The following is a 14,225-nucleotide window of genomic DNA, read 5'->3' as shown; positions in this document are numbered from 1 at the left end:
CAGGTATCTGGCTGAGGGTGTGATCTGTGCTGAAGTTGTTTCCCTGGCCTTTGCCATTATTGGTCTGCATCTTTCTTGGGTGTGTTGTTGGACCAATGGCTGCTTCTAGATATACGGGTGCCAGCTATGGCATGTACTCAGTGCAGGTCTACACACTAGAAGAGGACAAAGAGCCACACTGTGTTAATGTGGGTTAATCAGAGACAATGAACCTTCCTCTCTAATGAAGACCTCATCATGCTGAACCACAGCAACGATGGCTTTTGTGTGAGTTCGAACTTCAGGGCTTCAGTGGCACTCACAGAAATCATGAAACCACGGGTACAAAACCAGACAAACATACACTTCTCCTGGCCTGCTGAGGAGCGGAGCCCTGGTGCTGGGAGCGTTGGAGAGCCAGCCAATCAGCCCTGCACTCACCCTGCAGCAGCAGCCCTTGTCCCACAGGGCTGGCTCCCTGCTCTGGGCATTACGACCTGGCGCCCAGGGACTCAGCGCCACTCAGGTTTGGCCCGTCATGATGGATGGGTGGCTGGGCCAAACCTGAGTGGCGCTGCGACCCTGTGTCCTAGGTCACAACGCCCAGAGTGGGCCAAATCTGAGTGAGTAGTGTTGCAATCTGCTGCACAGGGTTGTACCACCACTCAGGTTTGGCCTGTCCGTCGTACCCCTCCTCCCCGGACGGGGATGAGGGCTGTGGTGCTGGGTTGGAGGGTGCTCCTGCCCCGTTAGCAGCCTGGTCTAGTACACCCACTGAATCAAGAGGCTACATCAAGGGTAGATTATTGCAGTGTACCGTACCTAGGGCTATTCTTATGAGCTGGTGAAGGAGTTTTGCAGAGAATACACAGGGGTCTGTCTGCCAGTCCGATACTTTTTATCAAAGAGAATTTGATCTCTTGACCAAAAAACCCCGCAAAAGCCAAAGTATGTGTGACAGCTCTGAAAATCTCAGCTGCTTTCCGGGGGGAACTCCCAAAACGGAAAAAAGAAAAGGAGTACTTGTGGCGCCTTAGAGACTAAAATGAGAAGCCACTCTTGCAAACGTAGGTCTAAGTGACTTGCGCACAGTGTGTCAGTGGCAGAACCAGGAGTAGAACCTGTGTGTCTAGACTCCAAGGGCAAAATCCCAGCTCTATTGATGAGAGTTTTGCCTTTGACTTCAAGGGGGCCAGGATTTCAACACTTGTCTCCTGGCTCAGTGAAGGACTCACTATTTCCTTTGCCTGTCTTGCTTTTCAGATTGTAAACTCTGAGTTCCTAGCCCAATGGGACCTTGATTTTGGTTGAGGCTTATAGGTGCTACTGTTAATACAAATAATAATGATACATCATTTTTTTCATCTAAGGTGTAATAACCCAGGTAAGAACATTATCATTATATATGATTTTTTCAGTCAAAAAGTGTTCCTTTATGCAGTATGAATCAGTGCAGGAGACTCAGCCATGGCATAAGTAATTGCCTACCTAATCTGTACTCAAATCTATGGGTGGGAGGATTTTCAAGGAAGCTGATGGGAATTAGATATCCCATTGATTTAAGCTTCTTTGAAAATCCCAAGTTAAAATGTTAATGATAGCCCAGTGTGATACATGTGCAAAGAACCCACAGGCTTTGGATTGTAAAAGCTTTGCTCTCCTGAGAAAGGAGTTTTGATGATTTATTAAGACTTTCATTTTTAACAATGTTATAGCAGTTGATAGTGGAAGATGTTCACACAATTAATGACAATTTCATAGATTGACTGGGGAAGAAAGAGACCATTTTATGTCCCCTACCAGATGGCTTAAACCAGCTGCTCACTTTTTTCTTTGAACTGTGAGTCTAATAACTGTGAAACTTATATGTCCTTTGAAGTCTGTTTCTCTGCTACCAGATGTATTTACATGAGACTAGCAGAGCTTATTCAACAATTGCAAACTTCTGCTATCCCCCCCCCCCCACTGGATATTGTGTAATGTTTGTTCTGTTTTTTGGTCTTGGAGGGGAGAGCAAACATTGACCAATCTAGCAGACATCTGTGCAATTTCATCCCTGGTGCAACCCCACTGGCTTCAGTGGCATTACACCCACAATGAATTTGGCTCAGTGTCTTTATATGGCATGCTGTCTGGTTTTGTTTGTTTCACGAGTCCACAGAATGTTTCAATCTTGTGCTCAAAGATTGAGTCAGGGAATCATGGAAAAGGGGTTTTCAGTCAAAAGTCATATTTTGGCTCTATAGTAGAAATAAAGAGAAGGACAATGAAAAAGGCCACAAATATAAAGTTTTAAAAGTAATATATCAGAAAATAAAGCTGTGACACAATGAACTCAAAGGAAAGGGATCCCTGGTCATGAATATTTAAATGCCCACTTTAAGCCAGAACGTTGAAAAGACAAAAGGAACTCCGTGGTTTCAAAAGCAGAGAGTGATCACTTAAGGTGAGCTATTACCAGCAGGAGAGCGGAGGGGAAAGGGGGGTGGGGAGGGGACCTTTTGCAGTGATAACCAAGGTGGGCCATTTCCAGCAGTTGACAAGAATGTCTGAGGAACAGTGGGGGGTAGAGAGAGGGAATAAACATGGGGAAATAGTTTTACTTTGTGTAATGACCCATCCACTCCCAGTCTCTATTCAAGCCTAAATTAATTGTATCCAGTTTGCAAATTAATTCCAATTCATCAGTCTCTCGTTGCAGTCTGTTTTTGAAGTTTTTTTATTGAAGAATTGCAACTTTTAGGTCTGTAATCGAGTGACCAGAGAGATTGAAGTGTTCTCCGACTGGTTTTTGAATGTTATAATTCTTGACGTCTGATTTGTGTCCATTTATTCTTTTACATAGAGACTGTCCAGTTGGACCAATGTACATGGCAGAGGGGCATTGCTGGCACATATCACATTGGTAGATGTGCAGGTGAATGAGCCTCTGATAGTGTGGCTGATGTGATTAGGCCCTATGATGGTGTCCTCTGAATAGATATGTGGACACAGTTGGCAACGGGCTTTGTTGCAAGGATAGGTTCCTGGGTTAGTGGTTCTGTTGTGTGGAGTGTGGTTGCTGGTGAGTATTTGCTTCAGGTTGGGGGGCTGTCTGTAAGCAGGGCCTGGCCTGTCTCCCAAGATCTGAGAGAGTCCTGGGTCATCCTTCAGGACTGGTTGTAGATCCTTGATGATGCATTGGAGAGGTTTTAGTTGGGGGCTGAAGGTGATGGCTAGTGGCTTTCTGTATGAGCTTTTATATGAGCTTGTATTGTCCAGGAGGGTACTAGGCAGTACAAGATGCACATGTCTGGGGACAAGTCTGCGACTGGAAATTTACTGGTGATACTCTGCAATATAATTCAGGAATGGCTGGCTAAAAGCACTAATATCACTCAGCTGGGAGTAATTTACATGCTAGAGGCTGTGTGTGAGCAGGCCAGGAGTGGTTGCTTTCACAGTGAAGCAGTGTGAAAGGCACCCCAGGTTGGAAAATTGAGGGGACACAGCTGTGCAGCAGTCCAGATTGTACCCTGGGGAATGTCACAATGCCTAGAAAACTAATTTTTCTTTTTTAAGGGGAGTGGGAGACAGGGAGAAGATGGCACTGAACATGTATTTCAAAATTAAAATTAAGAAATGGAGAGAGTTGTCAGCTGTTGCACAAACCAGTGCATCAAAGCGTGTTTCCATTCTGAGAAATTACTCTGAACAAATAGCATTCTGAGGTCCTATATCTATGACTCCCAGATAGAATATGCTCAACTTCCAGGTAAAAAAAGATATTTTTTAGTAGCTGCCAGCCCTGGAAACTCAACTTGTGACCTGAAACTTGACCTTGGTTTTTCTGGTTCATGCATCACCAACAATTCCTACAATCCAAACTTAGTAAAAATTATGTCAAAGATGTGTGAGCTCTCTCTGTAGCTGTATCAATTTTTCAGTGCCAGCAGCAGTTGACAGTAGTCAAATCTTATTTTAGTCAGTAATGACAGAAATGACAACAGATACACACAGGGGTTGGGCAAGAGGTTGCCATTTTTGCATAGTCACTTTTTAGAAGTGAACCACGCCACATTTCATGTCATCTTCTGTTATTATTCATGTATGTGTTCTGGAGTTTGATGAAGTTCTTCTGTGCAGTTTATCTAGCGCCTAATCCAACTTCCATTGACATCAATGAATATTGAACCCTCCCCGGTCTTAAAATGAATACTTTGACTACCGCCTTATAGACAAGGCACTGTTCTAAGTGTTAAATCTAAATAGGCCTTTATGTAACACCCAAAGACAATGCTCCAAGAACCACAGATCAAGATTTTAATAAGTGACTAGTGATTCTAGAGCCTTCAGTGTTTGGGTGATCAACTGGAGGCACTTAAAAGGGGTCAGCTGCTTAGGACTTTTTGAGTATCAGGCTTCTTTACGTTTGTATCAACCTGGGCACCCAAAATCTCCAGCATATTTTAAAATTTTGGCCACAGGGTTTAGAGGAACATTGCACTCAGATACTGAGCACAGACAGAAGAACCACTGCATGTCATCTTTCCAAAGTAAAGATGCCATAAGTGGCATAAGCCATGCTTACCAAAAGATTTTCATAAAGAAGTATAAATCCATGTGCTTTTGTTATATATATTTTCCCTTTTGCTTACTTAAACATAGTTCATGATGTATAATTTTCCAGCTGGCAACATACTGACCTTGTGTCACTTGAATAAGACTTTCACTTTATAATGTTTCTTAATTACCCCAAAAGCCATGGCATCGGTGTTGAGAAAATGGGGGTCTAATTAATTTCAAAGTGACATGCGGGGAATTAAGCAACTTAACTAACTCCCTTTGGTGTTAATGGAAGTTGCATAGCTAAATTCCTGCATACATGGTATATGGGACTCATAGATAGTCTGAAAAGAAGGACAGAAATGACACATGTTTTGGGGTTTAGTATTTAAGTGTTTTTACTGTAACATGGTAAGCCCCATAGGTTTCCATTCCCAATTATTGTACTAGAAATTGTTCCTGATCTCTGTCCACAGTGAATGTAGTACTTACAGAGTGGTATCTGGCTGAATAGAGCACTAACAACTTCCAGGATACAGACTAACACGGCTGCTACTCTGAAACTAAGCCAGAGTGTGTCTAAAATGATTACCATGAGCCTGAGACAAAGTCTGCGCCATGGCGGAGGTGGCCATATGCTCCACTTTCTAGTCCGCTTGCCAGCATATTTACATTACCGGAAGCAGATGCTTCCCTGAGAGCAAGAGTCTGACTGGGAAGGTAAAAAGCTCACTAAAATTGCCTTAGTACAACATATGAATAGTAAGGTGGCTCCTACGGCAAAGGATGCTTTTCATGATGTGCTGGACAGTCCCTAGCACCCTGGGGCCCCAATCAGGACCTTTGGGTGCTACTGCAGTACAACTAATAAGTAATAATTATAATTACAAAGGTAATTAGCAAAGAAATGAAACAGCCCTCCCCCAAAATAAAAAGGCAAGAACAAATTAGAAAACAATGCAACACTTTTGGTGTTAAATCATGTGCGGTTATTGTTTGAGATGTCTGGTGAATTTAAAGCAGGTAAAAGCCACTGAATCTGCATCCATAAATCCAGGGGTTGAACTGAGACGGAGGGGAAAAAAAAAGTAGTGATCATCTTCCAAGCTCTGTCCAAAACCCAAGTTCCACTCACTTGTGACACCACAGATTGTCATAATATATATGTCCCTCTTCTTTCTTGGTTCAATCAGCAGGAAAATGATTAACCATGCTGATGTTTATCTTGTTAGGCTCCAGAGTTGACATCCCACTGAAATGAATGGGAGCAGGTCACAACTCTCAGAGCTGTTGTTTCAGGCTGTCTGCGGGTTCAGGAAGGCCTAGGTTCATTGCTTTATGCTCAGTTCACATTTGGAAGGTTCTTTTTGCAACCATAAGGGTTGGAGACTTTTTCTTTTCAAATGAAAACTTGCCATGAGCTGGAGCATGAGATAATGGCTACCACAAAACAAAACAAAAAAACACCAGCTCACCAAATCACTGCAAGGTGTCCTGTTCTACCTCTACTTGAATTCCTCTATGCAAAGAGCAGGTACAGCATGATTGGTAGCAAGTACAGGCTTTGCTCTATTAGGCTTTTTAACTTAGAGGGACAACATCCCACCCCTTCAGTTCCTTGGCTTCCTGCTGAAATTTATTATTCTCAAGGGAATGGAATGAGATCACCAATTCCCGCAATGTCACCCACCAAACAGCCATCAAAAAAGGAATGGCTTTGTTAACATCTGTCTAGCCCAAATCTAGACCGATGTCCTAGAGATGAAAGATTCTGTATCCCGATTCCGAGTTCCTCAACTCTCCAGTGCTGAGTATCTGTCACCTTTTATGAGTATATTCAAGTCAGTTATAAAATAAGGGTAACAGGTGGATAACATATGCAGACCAGGGAGTGATGGAGGCCAAGAGCCATGGACTGAGGCCTTATTTCCTGACATAATATGTATCACCTGTTGTACCCAAAAAGAAAAGGAGGACTTGTGGCACCTTAGAGACTAACCAATTTATTTGAGCATGAGCTTTCGTGAGCTACAGCTCACTTCATCAGACCCTGTACCCAGTGTTGTCAATTCTCCTTTCTCTCCAATTAAATATAACAAGCACTTTAAAAAATTCCTATCTATGATCAATAGCTACATGATCCTTTTCTAAACAGTTGATCTTAGAGTTGTGTCACCTTGTTAAGCAGAGAAAGGCAAACCCAGCCACCTCTCACTTTGCCTTTCTGACTGAACTCACACTGAAGAGTCTATTGCTTACTCACCTGGGGCTTTGTGACAATGCAGATGGGAAACATAGTCAGTTAGTGCCACCTACTGTAGATTAGTCTGCAGATGCTTGAACCTAATCCACCTATCAGCCACAATGCTTGGCTACTTTGCAAACCATGCAAAAGCCCTGCAAATAGTTCCTCCTTGTGTCCTTTCTTCACCTCATCATTGGCCTCAGAATCCCACAGGGAAGCACCCACCTTTCAGTTGAGAAGTAAAACCAGGATCCTGAACATTCAAGCGCATTAAAAATCCCCTGGTACTTTTTGTGATAATAAGGGTGTTAGCCCTAACATCATAGCTACATTCAAGTTCAAATACTTATTCGTCTACCCTAAATTCTCCCTCCAGTTTCCAATGGATAAAGAACTCTTCTTCACACACTTTCCTAAACCGCTGTGTAATGTAATTGTGCACTGTTAAACAGCTGCTAGGTTTCATCCTAGATGTGACAGCCTTTCGGTAGTGTATGAAGTGATCCTTATGTAGTTTCTAGAGCAACTGGTTAATTGATAAAGCACTTTGAGATCTATACACTTTGGGAGCGATATACATGTAGGATATTTTTACATTAGCTGTAACAAGGTAGCTGGGTATAAGACCCTATACAGGAATGTAGGGCTCTTCTGTAGTATCTCCCTAGGCTTTAGGTGGTAAACCTTGCATTAAGATTCATGGTACATTACTGCTGAGTCATGTTGCAGGCAGGCCCATTTGGATTTAACCAGGATATAAAGAGGGAGGGAGTGGTTCTTTGGGTTAGAGGAAACTAAGGCAGATGAAGTCCAGTCGTGAAGCTGCAGGGACAGCTGAGTTTGGGTGGGAAGGTTTACGTTGTGTTATTGTTTCTGAGTTTACCAATGTCTTATCTATACGAGAAAACTGACCAGAATAGCTATTCTGGAATAACTCCCTGTGTTGACACTCTTGCTCTGGAATAAGAGTCCAAATGGGGAGTTACTCCAGAATAGCTATTACACTTTAAATTCATATCCTACCTCATTCCGGAATAACCTATGGTGTTATTCCTGATTAACTATGAAAGTCGATTAAGATAAACAGGAAGAAAGCACTCTTAGGGCTTGTTTGCACATGGAATTATTCAAGAATATCTTTTGCATTTTAAATTCATACCCTACCCTAATCAGAATTAGTTGTCAAGTGTAGACAAATCCTTATTCCAGAATAAGAATGTCCACACATGGAGTTAATCAGGAACATCAGGAATAACTCCATGCGGAGATAAACCCTAATAAATCCAAAAGTCAGGAAAGGGGTGGTTTTGAAAAGTAACTCATGGCTCCGTGCTCTGTTAAGGACAGGGAGGACTTAGAATGAATGGTCTCTCTATCATTACATTTATGAAGACCCTGTTGTGCACTAACCAGATGCCATATACCTAGAGTCACAATGCCTCCTCCCACAGAGAAGAGATAGACTCTCCAAGCTGTCCTTTATTTAGGGGTTTCGTTGGGCAAACTTTCAGTGCGCTGATGCTGGGTCATTCCATTGCTCTGTTCTCAGATTTGGGCCTGGGTAGAGAAGAGAGTGTTGTCCCATGTTTCCTTCATATCTGTTAGCTTAGACTCAATATCTCAAAGTAGAATTTTATAATTTATGTGTCATGCTTAAAACTCACATTCCTTGGTCATATATGAACCACGTGAGTTGGATTGTGACAGGTACATGAATAGCATCCCATGCTCTATCCATTGTTTCCTACTCTCATCTCCAGGGCTTCCGCATGATTTGCACCTACCACCACACCCCATTCAGTTCCAAACCTGGTCTGTTTTATTTTCATCTGTAAAACCACAGCTGTGAAACAAGGCAAACACCTGTTAAATAGTGCTGTTTAACAATGAAATAAATTAGAATTCCGTCAAGGACATCAAGATGTCACTTATGCCTCGGCTTGGTGGAATTTGATTTTAATTTTTTTATCATTTTGACAGATATTGATGTCTTTTAGATTTGTATTGATTTAAATTTTCACAGTTGCGGGAAATTACGGGTGGGACAGACAAATATTTAATGAGAGTAGACCATTAGATTCAAAAAGTTAAAACTTTATAAACCATTAATGTGAATGATCAGCATCACATGCCAAAGTATAGAATGTAAATGTCCTTAAATCCAGACCTGTTTTTACCATTTGTTCACTAGTCCATTTGTAACAAGCCTAGTTCAAAAAAGTCTAAATCACTGGATTTTGACTCTAATAAGTTCTCAAGCAATATTTTTCTTACTTTGCCTAGCTGTATATTTCAATTATCAATGGGACTATTGTTTCTGCAGTTTGTGGGTGTATGGGGAAATAAATATTTACTAACATTTAATAATAAAAATCTAATTCTTCCAAGCCTACTTATGCCTGTACAAAATGACACAGGCACCGTGCTTCTAAACCTGTCAAAGGAAATGGAGTCCTTTGCTAGCTGACTTTGAGGAATACATTTTCTGTATCATTTACTGTGAGGTCCTTCTCCTTTGCTTGTTTGTTTTCTCTTTCTCTGTCTCTTATCCGCTGGGAATTGATTTTTTGCTGAGGTGAGCAGATTGCCTTGTGGGCCTTTAGGCTCCTACCCAATCCCTCTGAGTGTACAGTTGGCTAGAGTTTGTTCTTTTAACCAGTATTTGATGGTCTGGCTTTATCATATGGCTCATGATAGATGGCTAGGTAAATAAATCAACACACTGACATTACAAAAATGCATAGAAACTACAAAGACAGAGCCCCAACCAGAGCCACCGTAATATCCATTAGAAAAGGCACAACACAGCTTCTCTGATATGGAGCCAGTGTTGGCCTGAAAACCATTTCATTAGGGATATTTCTAATCCAACTAGCAAATACAGCCAGAAACAAACATATTAAATAAAAGGCCCTTTGTCCTCACAGCATGTCATATGCTTTTTAATATCCTGGAAAATTACAACATCAAACACTCAGTTGAGAAAACCATTGTGAATGTTAGACTGTAATCTCATCATCTAATCCACTAAACATCTGTTGGCCCTAAAAATCACTCTCAGCGAGGCTAAACACATTATTTTTTTTTCTAAATAAAGAAACAGTGTGGCATGCTATTCCCTCCAAGATGTTTCACTAAATTAGATGTGCTATACAGACATTTGTACTAGAGCTGGGCAAATGCTGTGTAAAAGTGTTTGCAAACACTTATCTGTATAACTGCAAATTTGCTAGAATAGTAAATACTGTATCTAGCATCGTTGTCTACTATTGTTTGCTTTATGTGAAAAAATCTGACCCTTCGGATGTCTTTAGACAGAGACTATGGAGCTCTGGTAATGACTGGGGACTTTGCATACTATGATAATATCAGGGTTAAATAATAATTTGTGTGAGCAAAATTTTGTTCATAAGGCATATTTCCTGTGCAAATATGTACTAACACAGAGCATTCAAATGAAGCATTCACATGACCATCCTGAAAGCTCTTTGTGTGTTTTGAAATACTGTAATCAGGAAACAGAAACACTGCCATATGACTTAAGTGACCAGTCACCCTGTACAAAGAGAGAGTATTTAACGCTATAGGGCACTTTCTCCTTTTCCAAACTGGAATAGCAGTAGCATGTTTCTGCTTTCCTTTCTTGAAGGCAGATGGAAATGTTAAGACACCTTTTAAGAAAGAGGCATATGTTGCCGTGGCTTGGAAAAGAATTCTTGCTAACCTTGGGCTTACCCTTGCTTCCAAGGAAGTCAGTGTTAAAATTTACAGTGATTTCAGTGAGAGCAACTGCCCTACTTAACCACTCACCTTTCCTGATCACTCTTGTTACAGTCTGTATGGTAACACCCATTGTTTCATGTTCTCTGTGTATATAAAATCTTCCCACTATATTTTCCACTGTATGCATCCGATGAAGTGAGCTGTAGCTCACGAAAGCTTATGCTCAAATAAATTTGTTAGTCTCTAAGGTGCCACAAGTACTCCTTTTCTTTTTACGTATACAGACTAACATGGCTGCTACTCTGAAACCTGTACTTAACCATAGTGAGTAGTCAGTTAGACCTGCTTAAAACATTTTTTCAATGAGAAATAGATTCTCTTTAATTTTTGGAAGTTTTCCAGCCCTCTTTCCCTCCCCAACCCTGAATACTGAAAAACCCCAAATATTTGGTTTTCACCAAAAATTGAAAATTCTTCACTTTCTCAGGTTTTGTTTTTCTCTCTCCCTTTTACATTTCCCCCCTTTGTTTTAGTGACAGAATGGAAAAGGGAAACAATGAAGGGGGAAAAAACAAAACCTGACAACTCAAAATTGGGGGTCTGGTTTTTTTCCTTTACAAAATTTAAATTACTTTGCTCCCCCCCAATTTTTTTTTTTCAAGAAAAGGAAAATTTTTAATTCCCATCCTACCCAAAGGCACCATATACTCACCATTTTCAAATCGCCTATGTTTGCATCCTTTCACACCCATCCCTGAATCCCTGCATCCTTTCCCACACATCCCTGAATCCCTGTTGCATGTTCATTCTGACTTTGGACACTTTGGCCCAGATCCTCAAAGGTATTTAAGTGCCTAACTCCTATTTAAATCAATAGGAGTTAAGGGCCTAAATACCCTTGAAGCTCTGGGCCTTTCTCCCTGCAAACAAAGGATGAGGACAGTTCTGACCAGCTGCAGAATATTGCTGGGGAATATAACCAGGAAGCAGCTCAGCTATCAATGACAACATGAGCACTAGAAAATATGGCTGTGTGCATAGATTATTAACAAATGTGTATGCGAATGCGGTGTCCGCGCTCCCCGAAAGCTGTCCACAAGTGTCAGAGTAGTTGCAAACGACAGGTACGCCTGTTCTCACCCCTGAAGCATATAGTTTTCTTTTAGTATCCTGTGCTCTGTCGCAGATCTGTCCTATAATAATAATACCTAGCTCTCATACAGCACTTTTCATCAGTAGATCTCAAAGCGTTTTTCAAAGGAAGTCAGGGGCAATATCCCCATTTTACAAATGAGGAAACAGGCACAGAGAGGTGAAGTGACTTGGCCAGGGTCACCAGCAGGCCAGTGGCAGAGCTGCGAATAGAATCCAGGGCTCCTCAGTCCCAGTCCAATGCTCTAGCCACTAGGCTACACTGCCTATGGAGGAAGACTTCATCGTTTTAGATTTATTTTAAGGCAGTTTTTAAAGTCTCCATCTATTTCCTTTCTTCCACCCTTCGTCTGTCTTGTCTATTCAGATTGTAAGCTCTTTGGGGCCCTCTTACTCTGGGTAGAAACCTCCAATGATGGGGATTCCACAACCTCCCTGAGAAGTCTATTCCTTATAGGTAGAAAGTTTTTCCTAATATCTAACCTAAACCTCCCTTGCTGCAGATTAAGCCAGTTTCTTCTTGCCCTACTTTTCAATGGACATGAAGACCAGTTGACCACTGCCCTCTTTATAACAGCCCGTAACATATCTGGTGACTGTTATCAGGTCCTCCCTACGTTTTCTTTTCTCAAGACTACACATGCCCAGTTTTTTTAACCTTTCCTCATAGGTCAGTTTTCTAAACCTTTTGTCATTTTTTGTTGCTATCCTCTGGACTCTCTCCAATTTGTCCACTTCTTTCCTAAAGTGGGTGCCCAGAACTGGACACAGTACTCCAGCAGGGGCCTTACTAGTGCCAAGGAGAGTGGGACAGTGACCTCCCATGTCTTTCATACAACACTCCTGTAATACACCCCCCAATGATATTAACCTCTTTTGCAGCTGCACCACATTTCTGCCTCATGTTCAATTTATGATCCACTATAACCCCCAGGTCCTTTTCTGCAGTATTACTGCGTAGTCAGTTACTTCCCATTTTGTATGTGTGCATTTAAGTTTTCCTTCCTATATAATAAACAAACAAATAAAATAAGAACAAATATTTTTTGACTGTGTGTTTCAATGAGGAATATAAACTCTTCCGAGCAAAAAACCGTGAGCTGTGTAAGGGAAGGGGTTGTGCATTCATATGTGTGAGGAGCTCCTTGCCGGCTCAGGGCCTGCGTTTGTACATGGATGACTTTATTAGAGGTCTGGGATTTTATTCCTTCTTTCAGTCATTGGATTTCCAATCAAATAGAGATCTATCTGCTGTATTAGTTGGGCAGTGTGTTCTCTGCCCAGCCAGATTGGAGGGGAGTGTCCCAAAACTTTTTTCTGCACTAACATTGGGACACAGTACAGAAAAGAAAAGGAGTACTTGTGGCACCTTAGAGACTAACCAATTTATTTGAGCATAAGCTTTCGTGAGCTACAGCTCACTTCATCGGATGCTCACGAAAGCTTATGCTCAAATAAATTGGTTAGTCTCTAAGGTGCCACAAGTACTCCTTTTCTTTTTGCGAATACAGACTAACACGGCTGTTACTCTGAAACCTGTCATAGTACAGAAAAGGTTGAGACCGCCTGAGTTAGGGACCAATCCCCTGCTGTGTGCCCAGAGCGGGGGGTTCTGTTGAACAAAATTATGGGTGCCCCAAATCTTAATAATCACAGGTGACAGGCCCCCCAAATTGCAGGCACCCTAAGTGATAGGTACACATGTAGAGCTGGGGTTGACCTCCATCGGCCATATGTCCAGTGGGGGGAGTGATGGGGGCTGCAGCCCATGGATAGGGTGACCATACATCCTGTTTTGGCTGGCACAATCTCTTTTTTAAGCCCCGTCTCAGTCGTCCCGACTCTTTTGATCAGTTGGCAAGAGCAATCGGGACAAATGCCCACTTTTGTCAAAAAAGTGGGGGATGGAAGAACATGTGTGTGTGTGAGCGGCAATGCCAGCCTTGGGCATGGGAGGAAGGCAGGGCTTGGGCGAGTAGCAACAACAGTCCCTGCCTGTCCCTGCCTTTAGGAAATGTGGTCACCCTATCTAGTATGTGCGTCGCTGCTCGCCCAAGCCCTGCCTGCCTCCCGCATGGGGAAGGAGGCTTGGGAGAGCAGCTTGGGCCAGTCCTGGGGTGGGAGGAAGAGCTTGGGCCAGCCCTGCAGAGAAAGATGGTCATCCGACCCATGGGGTCCAATTGAGCTAGGATGTATGATTGGGGCTGGGGAACATGGAGACCCTCGGGGGCATTGGAGCTGGGGGCTGGGCCCCTGGGTGGAATGGAGCTGGGAGGTGATGGGGACTGGGCCCCTGGGAGCTGGGGGGCCAGAGGAGCTGCGCCCTTAGGTGCAATGGTGATGGGGTCCCTGGGGGGCCAGAGGAGTTGCGCCCTTAGGTGCAATGGTGATGGGGTCCCTGGGGGGCAGAGAGCTGGAGGGCGATTGGGTGCAAAGGAGCTGGGGGGTGATGGGGGCTGGACCCCTGGGCCCCAAAGGAGCTGGGGGGCCAGAGGAGCTGCACCCGTAGGTGCAATGGTGATGGGGCCCCTGGGGGGCCAGAGAGCCGGGGGGGGTGATGGGGACTGGGCCCCTGGAGCTC

Source organism: Lepidochelys kempii, chromosome 17 (genome assembly GCF_965140265.1).
Source record: "Lepidochelys kempii isolate rLepKem1 chromosome 17, rLepKem1.hap2, whole genome shotgun sequence".
Lineage (NCBI taxonomy): Eukaryota > Metazoa > Chordata > Testudines > Cheloniidae > Lepidochelys > Lepidochelys kempii.
The sequence above is the reverse complement of the archived record's forward strand: the minus strand, read 5'-3'. Positions refer to the sequence as shown.